We start from the raw sequence: 13,813 nt of genomic DNA on the forward strand, positions 1-13,813 counted from the left end.
ACACATAGTTTAATAACCTTTTCTTTTCTTTCTTTCTTTTCTTTTTTTTTTTTTTTTAGATACTTTTGACTGCTTGTCTGGACTATTCTTGGGGTGAGCACATAACAACTGAATGGTTCTTTAAAATTATTTAATCTCTAAAGTTTCCCAAGAGAAGGAAAAAGAAGAAGAGGAAAGGAAAGAAGAAAGGAAAGGAAAGGAAAGGAAAGGAAAGGAAAGGAAAGGAAAGGAAAGGAAAGGGAAACATGAGGGAGCCACCTTCAGACAAATGTGAAATTGTTCCTGTAAAAAAGCTGATTATGATCCCTCTGTGAGGAGGGGGAAGAAAGTTTAGATAGAGAAGAATAAATGTTACCTATATACACACAAAAGAGAGTGATACGTAGTTGATTTGGATGTAACTTGACTCCTTGACAACTCTATCGAGCCATAAATTAAAACGTGAGGTCTCATTCATTCCTGAAGCACAAAAAATAAAGAAGGTGTCTCTAAGCTTAAACAAAATTTTCTCTCTTTTAGACAAACAAGTCAATCTCCTTAAGAAGCTTTCTCTCTTTTTTTTGTTCTGAGGTACTTCTCAAATGAACAACCTCATTCGTGTCAAAATTTCCCCAAATGGGCCACCGCATTCCCAATTGTCCCTGGTGAAATTGTGCCAGTTAGAAAGTTAAGGGTGCACGTTAGCGTATAAGGAGAAAACATGAAGGCAACAGGTGTCTCTTGGAAGACATGTGGTTTCATGTTGAGAAAGCCCCCCAAAGATGGAACGGTCTGTAAGAATGAAACCTGGTTAGCTTTGTGTCTCCGGAACCGGGCCAAAGCCCAATTCTTGCTAATCCAGAGCTGACCAGAATTTCCCGATTTGGTGCAGACAAAATTAAACAGCGCACATCTGTGACTACACTAAAAATCATCGAATTGTACACTTTAAATAAGTCAATTGTATAGTATGTGAAGCATACCTCAAGAAAGCTGCTATGAAAAAAGTCTTCCAAAGGACTGTTATATTTGGAAAGCACAAAAACATTGAAACGGTTATGTTGTTTTTATACTAGGGGGAAACTGGAAAGAATACAATTGTATGTTAACAAGAGAATAGTTAAATACATTAGGGTAAAATTGTATGGTGGAATATTAGCTAGTCATTAAAAATGTTTTAAAGTAATACTTAACGACAAAGAAAAGGCTCACAGTAGAGTCTTAGTGTGAGAGCAGGATAAAAAGTGTGCATTCAACATAATTTTACAAGGAAATCTCATTAAGGGAAAACAGCATATAGAAATAAACCCTGAATGGAAAGACAACAGCATAATAGTGTTTATGAATGATGGACTGTGGGTAATTTAAACTTTTTTCGTTGTTCTGTCTCTATCGTTTCCAGTGAAAATGAATTTTTATTGCTTTTATAATCGGGAAACAAAATGTTGTAAAACAAAAATGGCTATGGGGAACTAAAACAAGGTTTTTATATTGATTTGAGTGTACAACAGGGTAACATAGCACTAAAGTTCCAAGTACAGGGTCACCATATGAATTTGGTTAAGTGAAGGAAGAGACTATTGAAAACAAGGATCCAAGTAATTACTTTTTCCTTTCAATTGTTCGAAATACTGCTGCCAAATCATCTCAGATTACTCCAGCTAGGCTCAGAGCAAACCCACCTACCTCTTGAGTTCAACACGACATTGACCCTCTTCTTTCCCTACATACAGCCCTCTCATTTGTACATTTCCTTACTTCATCTCCCCACTTCTCCTCACTTCAACTCGGGATTTTCCTGCTATGTATCGGCTATCCTTCAAATAAATGCTTCATGTAAGTTTACAATAGCTTATGTGTACTGGCATTGTACTTGATTCAGTTCAGTGCCAATCAAATACCTCTTCAGTGGCCCCGCCAGGTTTTCTGAATCATCCATGCTGTATCCCTATCCCATAGGCAATGACAGAAGAAACCTGATACACACACTTTGGATAATGTTGTGGTAGGTCTTGTTTCTCAACACCTCAGTGTCAGTTGTTAGGACTGGACTGTAAACTGATGCAAACTGATGTAAACTGATGATGTAAACCTCTTTCCTTCCAGCTGTGTAGGATGGTTTAATCTACCTCATGGATACCACATTCATTCATTCATTCATTCATTCATTCATTCATTCATATATATGGGCTATTGCCTCCTGGGCTCAAGAGGTTCACCCATCCCCAAACCATCAATGAGGTAACCAGTTCCTTCTGATTCACCAAATCTTTCCCCAGCTCAGACCCCACCTCCTCACCAAGTATTCTCTGCCATCCTGTTCACTTCTGCTTTTTCCAGTCTTTTGAGGATACTTTTTTTTTTTTAAGGGAAAATTTTCTTCCCTTGTTTTTAAGAAAAATTTTTAATGATTTTATTTTTTAAATTTTTTTTAACATTTATTTATTTTTGAGACAGAGAGAGACAGAGCATGAACGGGGGAGGGTCAGAGAGAGAGGGAGACACAGAATCCGAAGCAGGCTCCAGGCTCTGAGCTGTCAGCACAGAGCCCGATGCGGGGCTTGAATTCACAGACCGCGAGATCATGACCTGAGCTGAAGTCGGATGCTTAACCAACTGAGCCACCCAGGTGCCCCAGTGTTTATTTTATTTTTGAGAGAGAGAGAGAGTGTGTGTGTGTGAGCAGGGGAGGGGCAGAGAGAGAGAGGGAGACACAGAATCCGAAGCAGGCTCCAGGCTCCAAGCTGTCAGCACAGAGCCCAACGTGGGGCTCGAACCCACAAACCGCAAGATTATGGCCTGAGCCCAGGTGGGACGCTAGACCAACTGAGCCACCCAGGCACCCCTCCTTTTTCATTTTACAATTATTACACAGCACACAATAATGTCCTTATAATGTGTCTTTTCTCTAATTGTCAGTGTCAGGGGATGTTGTGGTCAGTTTTGCTGTGTTTTTCATTCCTTTACTTCTGGCTTAAACGGACCCTTTGTGCAATATGAAAAGAGAGAGGGAAGATTTTTAGTTACTGGCTGTGATATGGATCTGTATCAGAATGGCTGCCTCTGTCTGGTAGGTACTGACTCCAAACAGAATAAATCATCAGTTCACATTTAATACTTTTTTAAAGAAGATGACCTAATTTTTTTAATGTTTGTTTAGTTTTGAGAGAGAGAGACAGAGCATGAGCAGGGGAGGGGCAGAGAGAGAGAGAGAGAGGGAGACACAGCATCTGAAGCAGGTTCCAGGCTCTGAGCTGTCAGCACAGAGCCTGATGGCCCAATGTAGGGCTTGAACTCACAAACTGTGAGATCATGACCTGAGCTGAAGTTGGATGCTTAACCAACTGAGCCTCCTAGGCGCCTCTTATACTATCTGGGTCACAGTCTTCCTGTGTGACCCTCACGTGTGGTGTCTTTGTTTTTAGCTTCATGGGTCCTGACCAAGCCATGGCCAACTACCCCTCAATCTTCTCTTCCTTTCAATTGCCCTTAAAATAAGTGATCTGCAAAGCTCTGCCCAGTGTTTTTCTTTTTCCTCTGTACATACTTGTTCTTTCTCTGTGGTCTTACCAATGCCCATTAAATTCTTACCTCCACCAGTGTTGGCCTTGACCTGGACCCACCTATGAGCTTCTCCCCACACCAATCTATGATAGAGGGGGTCCAGCTCACCTGTGAGATAAGGTGAGTTTGAAGGGGGTCCTGCCTTCACTGCAGACCCAAAGGATTGGTAGGTCATTACAACCTGGGTACTGGGAACACACCATCAGCCCAGCCATCTCTTTTATCCATCTCTACTAGGAAGGCCAAGTTCTTTGGTGCCCAGAATTTGCTGCTTTCCTGGGATGCAGATAAATAGCTTGGAGTGTCCAAGCCTATAGTCCAGGCTTGCATTCCAGTCAGCAGGTGAGAATTTATTCCTACCAGCTTTATTTCTTTTTCCCAAACTTCTTCCCCTTGTCTTTGATATATTTCCCCAGGAGCTGGGAATTCTAGTTTCTGAACTGGGGTTTCCACTCTCTCTACTCCAGCTGCCACATGCTCATTCTAGGTGGGGGTCAGTGTCTCCTCCCTGTGTTGGATTTTATGTGTGATCGAATGAAAGAAGAAGATCTTTCTTCCCAAGTATTTACTCCGCTCCCTTATTCTTGCTCCTTCCAACCTCGCTGTTCCCGCTTCCGGTATGCCAAATGGCTGTGTGGTCCGCAATCATTTTGCAATCCACAAGACTCTCCCCTCTATGCACCTTACCTTGAAATGTATACCCCAACCCAGACCTTTCTCCCCAGCTCAGCCTGACTAATTTTCTGCTGGCTCTCCTGCTGGACGTTTCACTGACATCTCAGCTTGTGCTTGGCACATATAAGCCAAATCTTATTCTTCCTGTTAACTAATTCCTCCCTTCTTGCTTCTCTGCTTTGGTTAATGGCACCTTCATTTCCCAGTTACACAAAGCCTCCCAGACCCTCATGTTCCCAATCTTCAAATCAATTGTTAGACCTTGTAGATTCAATTTCTTGAAAGAAGCTGAGATGTAGTATAGAGTAGTGGTTACTGTTAAACCAGAATTCCCAGTTCCATTACATAATATCTGTGTACCCTTAGGGCAGTGATTTAACCTCTATGCCTCAGTTGTCCCATCTGTCAGGTGGGAATAGTAATGGTCCCTATATTACAAAATAGTCATGAGTTTACATTTGCTAAAGCACTTGAAAGAACACTAGGTGCATTGTGTCACCTGTCTACTATTTTTATCTCTTCCGCCCAGAGCCTTCCAATTCCACCATGGCCTGCACTTCATTCTCACCCTGAGTGCCCTAGTTCAGATCTTCACTGAAGCTCTCCCTTAGCTCCTAATTGTTCCTCCCTCTCCTAGCTGTTCTTGCTGCGTGCTAGATAGAGCTTCCTAAAGAACAGCTTTGGTCACCCGCCACATTTTTCCATAACCTCTGCTACCGAGCTGCCACCATTTCCCACCAGAATGACTGAAATAGTTCCCCATCTGGTTGCATTGAATCTACTTGTGTTTTTCTAATCACCTCCATACTCTTGTCACATCTGGTCTTGTCACGTCTCTGTTTAAAACACTTCAGTGGACTCCCTGTGCTCCTGGAATAATTGTAGTCACAGCCTTGCTACTCAAAGTGTGTCCCTGGAGCTTGTTAGAAATGCAGATTCTTGGGGCGCCTGGGTGGCGCAGTCGGTTAAGCGTCCGACTTCAGCCAGGTCACGATCTCGCGGTCCGTGAGTTCGAGCCCCGCGTCAGGCTCTGGGCTGATGGCTCGGAGCCTGGAGCCTGTTTCCGATTCTGTGTCTCCCTCTCTTTCTGCCCCTCCCCCGTTCATGCTCTGTCTCTCTCTGTCCTAAAAAAAAAGAAATGCAGATTCTTGGTTCCCATCCCAGACCTACTGGCGTCTGAATCTGCATTTTAACAAGATCGCCATTAAAGTTTGAGAAGCCTTGTTCTTCAAGGCCCCAGATGGTCTGGCCTTCTTTCTTCAACAGCCTCCTCCTCCTCTACTTCTCTCCTTGCTCACTGTGCCTCATTGTGTTCTGGCCTCTCTGGTCTCCATTAGGTCCCTCCAATGTCTCAGGCTCCTCCTCACCACAGGGCCTGGTACCTGTGCTTCCCACAACCTGGGATGCTCTGCCCATTATCCTTTTGTTTTTGTCTGGCTAGTTCCTTCAAGCCTCAGCTCAACTGTCATTCTCTCAAAGAAGTCCTTCTCGACTCCTAAGACCAGGCCAGATCGCCTTATTATTCAGTTGCACAGCATTTTGTGCTTTTCCTCTAGAACGCTGAATGCAATTTGTAATTATATATTTATTTGTGTGAATATTTAATGAATGTGCATCTCTCCCCCTAGACCACAACTCTATGAAGACAGAAACCACGTTTATTTTGCTCATCTTTGTAGTCCTCAGAATCTAGTATGGTGCCTGGGATATTATAAGTACTTAATAACCACCTTTGTTCATTCATTTAACAGATATTTATTGTGCACCTACTATATGCCATTCACTAGATGCTGGATATATAGATGCTGGATATTAAGGAGGAAAGCCAGGAGTGCCTGGTGGCTTGTTCAGTTAAGCTTCTGACTTTGGCTCAGGTCATGATCTCAGGGTTTGTGAATTCGAGCCCCACGTCAGGCTCTGTGCTGATAGCTCAGAGCCTGGAGCCTGCTTTGGATTGTATGCCTCCCTCTGTCTCTGCCCCTCGTCCACTCACACTATGTCTCTTTCTCAAAAGTAAATAAATATTAAAAAGAAAAAGGAAAACCACACAGTTTCTGCTCTCATTACAGTTTAGTAGGGGGAAACAGGCAATCAAATAATCACAAATAAATATAATATTACAATGAGGTAAATACTATGAAGCAAAGGTACAGAATGCCATGAACATTCAGGAAGGCTGGTCAGAGATGTTTTCCAACTGCCACTACTGAATATAAAAACCATAAAATTCAACATGTATTTTTCTTTTATAGAACAGCTTTATTGAGATTTAATTCACATAGCATACGATTCACTCATTTAAACTGTACTTGTCAATGGCCTCTAGCATATTCATAGAGTTGTACAATCATCACCACAAGTTTTAAAATGTTTTCATTTCCTCAAAGAAACCCTTCTGCCTTTAGCCATCACTCCCATCCTCCCCAGCCCCTCACAACCACTAATCTACTTCCTGGCTCTATAAATTTGTCAATTCTGGACATTTCATGTAAATAAGATCACCTAAAATGTGACTTTTTGTGACTGGCTTCTTTCACTTAGCATAATATTTTCTTTCTTTTTTTCTTTTTTATTTCAGAGACAGAAAGTGTGTGTGTGAGCAGGGGAGAGGAGTAGGAGGGGGGAAAGAGAGAGAGGAAGAGGGAGAGAGAGAGAATCTCAAACACTTTTTATGTTCAACACAGAGCCTGATGTGGGGCTCGCTCCCATGACCCTGGGATCATGACCTGAGTCAAAATCAGGAGTTCAACACTCAACCGACTGAGCCACCCTGGCACCCCAGCATAATATATTCAAAATTTATCTATGCTGTATCATTTATAAACACCCCATTTCTTTTTGTTGCTAAATAATATTCCATTGTACCATGTATTTTTCTTAGCACATCCAGAAACCGGATGCCATTCCACTGTATTCACCATAGCCAAACAAATTGAGTCATGTTTCTAGAAAAAGGTGACAGTAAGTAAATGTTGGCTGAAATTTACAAGGGTGGCAGCCATGTGTAGAAAGCTTCTTTTCATGAGTGACTTTATTCACTGAGCTCTCTTAGTCTGTTTAGTATTCTGACTCACAAACGGAAGTGATTCTATTTTGGCATTCTTTCTCTCGCACTTAGTTCTTTGGTCTCTACTGACTTGCTGCGTTAAATTATGCAAGTTACTTAAACTCTGTTTATTTAACTCCTGCATGCTCTGTAAAATGAGCCCAGTCCAGCCTGTTTGTTGGCCAAAACTGTTTGGAGACAATTTTTCATGTGATATGCATCATCAGCTCCCACAGAAGGCAAAAGGAATTTGATGTGTGGGGGTAGTCTGGGATCCAGTCCAAAATTAGTGCTCATCTGGAAGAAATATGGAAGTTTGATACTTGCTCACTGGCCTTTTAGTTGTACTCTACTGTACTTTTAGTTGTACTTTTTATTGCTTTCCTTCTAAGGAAGTTTGTAAATCTTTATCTCTTATGCATTTTCTATATAAGGTGAGATAAGATTTAAAAAAAAAAGAGAGATGGTAATGGAAAAAGCCCTCTGACATTCTTAATTGGCCAGCTGTGAACCAAAGAGAGTAATTTGTCTCACCTCGCTTTATGACCTGCAGAAGGATTACCCATGGTATTTAGTATTCTAATTTTCCCCCTTGAGATTGTCCTTGCCAGACCTCATCTTGGGATGTAAAATCCAATTAGATTAAAATTATCACTCATCTTCTTACCCAATGCTCTGTGCTGGGTGCGGAGGAGGCTGCAAAAAGGAAGAAAATGAATCCTTCTTTCAAAGAGCTCACAGTCTAATGGAGAGATAAGGAGCGGTACCTAAGGCAGAATGAGCTAAGTGCCAAGGGGAGTAAAAACCTAAATGCTCAGGGAACAGAAGCAAGAGAAGGGATTATTGCTAGGAGTAACAGTCATGGTTATGTGGAGAAGATAATCTGAGTTGTGTCTTAGAGAACAGTTAGAACTTTTAAAGGGGACGCAGGAAATAGTAGGTGAACTTTCCAAATGGACTTCCCTGGGAGTGGGGGAATTGCACAGCAAGACTCTGGTGTGAAGGGCAGTTGTGAAAAATAAACCTGAAAAAGTAGGTTGTAGGCCTCGAATACTGGCCTGGGAAGTCTGTTCTTGATAATTTAAGCGAAAGAAAGTCAACGAAGGTCTTCGGCAGGGTGTACCTCAAAAGTGCACTTGAGATCAGGCAACCTGGCAAGAGGGCGAAGGACGGATTGGCAAGAGGAGAGACTTCAGGCTGGGAGACCAAACCGGTGGATGCTGAGCCGAGGTAGGGAGGATGGAACGGAGGTGACAACCTCTGAGCTGTAGGTATGTTGAAAACTAGGGGCAGACAGAATAGGACACAACTCCCTCCAGAGGCAGGGCCTAGGAGGAGTCAAAGTCGTAGCCACACCCTCAAGTGACGTCAGGCGGCCGGCTGCGCATCCGATTGGCTACTCTGGCCTCCAGTCCTAGGAGAAGGCGGTGCCCTGCCCCGGCCCTCTCCAGGCTTGGAGCCAGGCGGGCACCCGCGGAGAGTCCCGGCAGCCCCGCGCCAGGCGCGGCCAGGACTTCGGGCACTGCAGCCAGGTCACGCAGCAGAGGTAGGCAGATGGAGAGGGCCCGGAGCTGAGGGGCGAGCCCAGCGGCTCGGATGCCCGGGATCCCCGCCCCCTCGAGAGCCCGCCGTCCCGGGGGGCTTGCCGGGCGGCGGTTGGGGGCGGCGTGCAGAGCCGGCGGGCGGGGACCAGGGCGGTGGAGCCGGCTGGAGCAGGATGGAGCGGGACTCGCCCCCGCGCCTGCCGCCGCAGCCCCGGCACTCGGCATCGCCCCCTCGCTGCCTCCAGGACTGGGGTCTCGGCCGAGGTTGGTGGCCGCCGGCTCCTCGCCCCCTGGTCTCCCGTGACATTTTGTTTGAAAACGCGGGGTTGGGTGTGTGGCGCGGCGGGGGCTGTTCTGGGGGGGAGGGGGGGGGGTGCCGCCGGCGCCCCCGCGTCCCTGCCCCAGGGGCCCGAGCAGCTAGGGATGCTGCTGCTCGGCCTCGGCTTCCTGGGAGCCGCGCTGTGATCTCTTGGGTGAAACTTCCCAAAAGTTACAAGAACCCCTCGAGTTGCCGGAATGTCAAAGTGCCCTTGGGTGACCTACTACGAAACGGCGCTGGCCCTGAAGTTATTAGACCACTTTTTAAAAGACGGAACATTCGAGCCCTCGATTTTGATGTGCGAAACTCTGTGGAAAGAGCGAATTGAACGATTTACGCGTCAGAGCTCTGGTGCTGTGCTACCTGCAGGTCACTGCTCTCTTTGTGAAAATGCCCGTCGCAAGCCTCTACCGCACCGCCGCGTGGGTCCCCGAGGAGCTGTGGGGTGGGGAGCACGACTGCTCCTGGCAGGGCCAACGATGGGCAGGCGTAGGCCAAGTGGGGCTGGTTGGTGGTCAGGAGCCTTCTTAAACAAGGCAAGCCTCAGTGTGGTCAAGAAAGACATCCTTTCTGCTTTGGAAGAGAAATAGTTACCTGGCCAAGTTAAGCCGTCCCTTAAGAGGAGCGAATTAAAGAATGTGAGTGGCTAACCCTGAGCTTCATCAGGATAAGCCTCAATAGATGAATTCTTACTTTTTTTTTTTTTTTTCTTTCTCTTTTGGGATTTGGAAGAGAAACAGGAAGTCAGAGATTCGGAGAAAAGAGCATTCACTCCATAATTGTAAACAGTTTATTTTGTGTCAGTAAATATTTCCAAAAGTCATGGGGGTGGGGGGTGGCTTTTGGAAAACCAAGATTTTTTTCCCGTGCACCGCAGTGAAGATAGGTTACTTGAAAATTCAAAATCTAGAAATGTTAATTTATTTAGCAAGTGGTTATACCTCCCAAAGCTGTACAGTTCTATAAAATCAATGGTAATGGAAAAGAATGGTGGATGTTGTTCAAAGTTCGAATCTTTACTCAAGATGGTGCATTAACACAACATACTTTATACTAACGGAAATTACAGAATGAAATGAGGAAATCAGGTGTCTAGACCTCTTGGTGGACCATTAGCCAGCCAATCTGTAGTTTTGAATTTTTTTAAATTATGATCCTATTAGTAGGGAATGTAGACATTAGATGCCAATTCAGTAATATTATTAAGGTTCTGCTACTTCGTTGTAAAATATGTAATTAGCATAACTAAAGACATAAATAGGTATGTTTAATTTGGAATTTATTTATCATGTCATTTTCATAGCAAAGTAGTCTTGGGTAAGATATATGTATGAACTTGCCATATTTGAGGTTAGTTAACATTTACCTCTAAATTATTTGAGTTAACGGTAGAATTCTTTCTTGACAGGGATAGCTACAAACAATGGATCATTAAATTTGTAAATGTTGAGTTAATATACATCCACACAAATTGTTACTTTTTAAAAAATCATTTTTATTCTTTAATTTTGGAGTGGGGAAGATCTTTCTAAAGTACAAAACAAAACTCAGATTGCATGAGGAAAATGATTGTTACACTTTACCACATATTTAAATAAATTTTTTTCTTTGTGTGTATCACAAACAAGTTTTAAAAGACAACAAATGTATGGGGAACAATTGTGCAAATAAATGTGTAATAAGAATATTTGTATCTGTATTACTTCTTGTTAAAATTTTTATTTACTTTTATTTGAATAAAGTTGACACAATGTTACATTAGTTTCAGGTGTACAACGTTGTGATTCAACAGCTCTATAAAACTTATTTTTCTTTACTCATTTGTAAATAATTGCTTTTTAAAATTGAAGTATAATTAGTGAACCATAAAATTTACTCCTTTAAAGTGTACATATCAGCGACTTTTAGTATATTCACAAGGTTGTGCAACTATCAGCACTAATTCTAGAATAATTTTGATCATTCAAAAAAGAAACCCCAAACTATTAGCTGTTGATCACCATTGCCCTTTCTTCACAGCCTTTGGCAACCACTAACTTACTTTCTGTCTCTTTGGATTTACCTGTGTTGTGTAAATGGAATCATACAATATGTGGCCTTTTATTCAGGCTTCTTTCACTTGGCATCTAGGATAATTGTCACAGCATGTATTAGTACTTTATTCCTTTTTTGTGGCTGCATAATATTCCTTTATACAGATATACCACATTTTGTTTATCCATTCCTCTGATGATGGACACTTGGATTGTTTCCACTTTTTGGCTATTTGAATAATGCTGCTGTGAACATTTGTGTATAAGTTTTGGTGTGAACTTATGTATTCAGTTCTCTCGGGTATATAGTTAGTCAGCATTGGAGTTGCTGGCTCATATGGTAACTTCATGTTAAAACTTTTGAGGAACTGTTAAACTATTTTCCAAAGCAACTATACCATTTTTACATTCCCAATAGCAAAGTATGAGGGTTCTAATTTCTCACATCCTCACTCACACTTGTTATTATGGCTTTATTATTTTAAACATCCTGTTTGGTGTGCAGTGGTTGTCATGATTTTAATTTGCATTTTCACTTATAGCTAATGATGTTGAACATCTTTTCATGGCTTTTTGGCCATTTGTATATCTTCTTTAGAGAACTGTCTATTTAGATCCTTTGCCTACTTTTTAATTGTTTTGTTTTGTATTGTTGAGTTGTAAGAGTTCTTTATATATTCTGGATAAAAGTGTCTGATATACATGATTTGCAAATATTTTTCTTCCTTCTGTGGCTTATCTTTTCACTTTCTTGATGGTGTCTTTTGAAATAAAAGTTTTTAATGTTGATTAAGTCCAATTTATCTATTTTCTTTTTGATTACTCGTGTTTTAGATGTCAACTCAAAGAAACTTGACTAATTTAAGGTCACAAGATTTATGCCTATCTTTTGTCCTAAGAGTTTTAGAGCGTTGGCTCTTACATTTATCTTTGATCCATTTTGAGTTAGTTTTTTATATGTTGTGATGGAGGGGTCCAAATTCATTCTTTTGCATGTGGATATCCAGTTGTCTAGCACCATTGTTGAAAAGACTCTTCTTTCCCCATTGAACGATTTTGGTACCCTTGTCAAAAATCAGCTGACTATAGGGGTACCTGGGTGGCTCAGTTGGTTTTGAGCATCTGACTCTTGATTTTGGCTCAGGTCATGATCCCAGGGTTGTAGAATCAAGCCCTGCATCCAGCTCCGTGCTGAGTTGGAGCCTGCTTGGGGATTCTCTCCTCTCTCTCTCTCTTTCTCTCTCCCTCACTGCCCCTCTCCCCCACTCACATTCTCTCTTTCTTTCAAATAAAAAAAAATCAGTTAACTATAAATTTGAGGTTTTATTTCTGGACTCTTAATTTTATTCCACTGATCATATGTCTGTCTTTATGGCAATACCATACAGTTTTGACTACAGTAACTTTGTAGTAATTTCTGAAATTGAGACATAGGAGTCCTACAGCTTCTTAAGATTTTTTTAGCTATTCTGGATCCCTTAAATTTCCATATGAATTTAGGATCAGATTGCCATTTTTGCCCAAAAATGCAGTTGGAATTTTGAGAGGGATTGAATGTATGTATCCTTTTGCAAGTATTGGCATCTTCACAATATTAAGTCTTCTAATCCATGAACATGAGATGTCTTTCATTTATTTGGGTTTAATTTCTCTCAGTGTTGTTTTGTGATTTTCAGAGTGCAAGTTTTGCACTTCTTTTGTTAAATTTGTTCCTAAGTATTTAGTTCTTTTGATGCTATTGTACATAGAATATATTCTTGATTTCATTTTTGATTTTTTTTTTTTTTGCTAATGCGTAGAAAAACAATTGATATGGTTGATTGTATATTGATCTGGTTTCCTGAAACCTTGCTGAACTCAAGTAGTTCTAATAGATTTTTTGTGAATTCCTTAGAATTTTCTGTACGCAAGATCATGACATCTGAAAATAGAGATTTGGTTTTCTTTTTTTTTTTTTTCAAGTTTATTTATTTCGAGAGAGAGAGAAAGCATGAGAGAGAGAGAGAGAGAGCATGAATAGGGGAGGTGCAGAGAGAGAGAGAAAGAGAGAGAGAGAGAGAGAGAGAATCCCAAGCAGGCTCCATGCCATCAGCGCAGAGCCCGATGCAGGGTTCAAACTCACAAACCAAGAGATCATGACCGAAGCTGAAACCAAGAGTTGGATGCTTAACTGTATGAGCCACCCAGGCGTGCCTAGGTTTAGTTTTCAAACTGGATTCTTTTTATTTTATTTTATTTTCTGGCCCTGACTAGAACCGCTAGTACAGTGTTGAACAGAAGTGGCAAAGCAGACGTCCTTGTATTATTTCTGGTCTTCGGCAGATCAGTCATTTATTATTTTTTTTTTTTAATTTTTTTTTTCAACGTTTTTTATTTATTTTTGGGACAGAGAGAGACAGAGCATGAACGGGGGAGGGGCAGAGAGAGAGGGAGACACAGAATCGGAAACAGGCTCCAGGCTCCGAGCCATCAGCCCAGAGCCTGACGCGGGGCTCGAACTCACAGACCGCGAGATCGTGACCTGGCTGAAGTCGGACGCTTAACCGACTGCGCCACCCAGGCGCCCCAGTCATTTATTATTAAGTATGATGTTAGCTGTGGGCTTTTCCTAAGTGCTTTTTATCAGGCTGAAGAAGTTCCCTTCTATCGCTAG

Source organism: Panthera leo, chromosome A3 (assembly GCF_018350215.1).
Source record: "Panthera leo isolate Ple1 chromosome A3, P.leo_Ple1_pat1.1, whole genome shotgun sequence".
In the NCBI taxonomy this organism is placed as follows: Eukaryota; Metazoa; Chordata; class Mammalia; order Carnivora; family Felidae; genus Panthera; species Panthera leo.